This window comes from Engraulis encrasicolus, chromosome 24 (assembly GCF_034702125.1).
Source record: "Engraulis encrasicolus isolate BLACKSEA-1 chromosome 24, IST_EnEncr_1.0, whole genome shotgun sequence".
Taxonomy (NCBI): Eukaryota; Metazoa; Chordata; class Actinopteri; order Clupeiformes; family Engraulidae; genus Engraulis; species Engraulis encrasicolus.
In genome coordinates, this window is record NC_085880.1 from 33737766 (window position 1) to 33740265 (window position 2500).

Sequence of the window (2500 nt, forward strand, 5' to 3'; positions counted from 1 at the left end):
TGCCAGGATGGATAGCCCATCTGAGTGTTTTTGGGTGTGTTATTATTTTTGAGAATAGCTGTGTAAATCAAGGGGAAATAATGAGTATGTATATTCTAAGATAAAGTCCACGAAAATAGACTTAATATGGCCGTTAAACACTGCAGGAACGTTAAGAACGAACGTTATTTTTCGTTCCGAACCGGTTCAGGAACGATATTTTTGTGGGGGAACGATTGCAGGAACGAAAACGTTAAACTGAAACTTGCCTGAACCGTTCGGAACGGAACGTTTGAAAAATAATTTCGTTTTCAAGCCCTGTGTAAAAGACTAACATATTGAGCTTAAATTAGGTCTACATGAAGTAAGAGTATGCACTGTCACTTTAAGAGCTCGTGGAAATTTCAGATCTTGGGAAGCAAACGTTTTTCTTACCGGACAGTCTGACTGACCTTCTGGCTAACTGGGTTTTATGGACCTTCTTATCAGTAGGCTAGTAGTTCGTTTAGGCATATTAGTTCATATGTTTTCAAGACATTTCCACTGCGTGGACAAATGCTTTCATCAACACCATTTTGACCAACTCTTTGGCAGAAAGCAGCACGCACTTCCAATGATGCCAATAGCGCGAGAGATGTTGCCACTTGCAAAGCTATGACAGGCATCCATTAAAATCGGTCCAGATGCTCGACACCGTTATCAACATTCATATCAGATTCACGATCGAGCTCTGGGAGAGCTAGAACTTGTCTTCTATCCATTATACAGAGATGGATTTAGGCTTTTTGTGTAGGCTACTTAACACAACCGAACGCCGTAGATTAGGCTGCGAGTGACAGCTGTTACAACGTTGTCTGGTCACTGTTTTGAAGATCAGCATTCGAAGCGTGGCGTATCCGCGCTCTGTCTGATCGCTATTGAAAAAGCAGCTGGAGGCGCACTGCTGATTGTAAGCAGAAGTCCGCGTCTAGTGTGATCGCTTAAACTGCTGTAAGATAGATTTCATATCTAAAGAATATGTTTTATTTCGATTGGATGTTATAAAGCTACAATGAGTGGAAATTTCGGACAACAATCAACTGCCTCTCCACACAAATTTGCCGCCTTGTTTTACCTGCGCTGAATGGATTTGCTCTGCGCTGAGAACGCGAGAGCAGTGCGCGATTGCGCAGTCGCGCAGCTTAGAGGGAACATTGCTTACAGTTCATTTCAATATGACAAATTCATCATCATCATCATCATCACCATTTTTTCTCTCTTCTTCTAGTTCACGATATATGCCCATACAAGACTTCAATTCTTTTCAATGACTTTTCAGCATACTACCAAATAAACTTTTTTTTTTTTTCCCCAAATACGTAAATGACAATAGACAGTTGACACAGACAAACATATAGACAAAAACAAACAAACCAACAAGGACAGAGAATAAATAAATAAAAATAAAAAAGCACTTCAACTCAAACCTTACGAGACAATGATAGAGAGACAGAGAGAGAGAGAGAGAGAGAGAGAGACAGAGAGAGAGAGAGAGAGAGAGAGAGAGGTGTGTACGTACATCTTTGCTTGCGTATGATTTTATGTGCCCAGTTGTGTCTGTGTATGGGTGCATGTTTGTGCATTTGTGCTTTTTTTCATCTTTGAATTACATGTAATGTGCTCACATAAAGGTGCTCATGGTGTACGCATTTGTGCATTTGTATTGCTTTCTGTTTCCAGGTAAGTGCATGTAGTATGGTTGAGTTAATTTACACATTTTATGTGTGTGTGTGATATTTCAGTGTGTGTGTGTGTGTGTGTGTGTGTGTGTGTGTGTGTGTGTGTGTGTGTGTGTGTGTGTGTGTGTGTGTGTGTGTGTGTGTGTGTGTGTGTGTGTGTGTGTGCGTGTGTGTATGTAAGCAGATGTGTGCATTTTGTAATTACACGTAAGCCAAGGAGTGCTTTGGTTCATGCATTACAGGCCAGGCCAGAGGGAGCTGTCTGTGTGTCTGTGTGTGAGTGTGTGCGTGTGTCCACATTCATGTGTGTGTGTGTGTGTGTGTGTGTGTGTGTGTGTGTGTGTGCGTGCGTGCGGGTGGGTGTGGGTGTGTGTTTTAATTGAGACACACACACACACACAGGTGAGGTTGGTCGTATCGAAGTAGAGCTGCCAAGGACTTCTCTCAGGCACAAAGGAGACTGTGGCTCAGTGTCCTGGACACCTCTGTTTGTGTGTGTGTGTGTGTGTGTGTGTGTGTGAGAGAGAGAGAGATACACACTTTTGTTTTGTTATTTGTATGCTTTGGCAACATTGTATCATTACAGTCATGCTAATAAAGCACAATTTGAATTGAATTGAATTGAATTTAATTGATACATAGACACAAACAGAGACAGAGACAGTGGTCCCGGTTCTGGGTGTATTGTGCAGAAAGCAGACAGAAAAACTGGGGCTGAAGAAAAGAAAACGAATGAAATAACCACTCTGAGAGAAATGGACAGACTGTGATCAGGAATGGAGGTACTGTACAGTAAGAAAAAG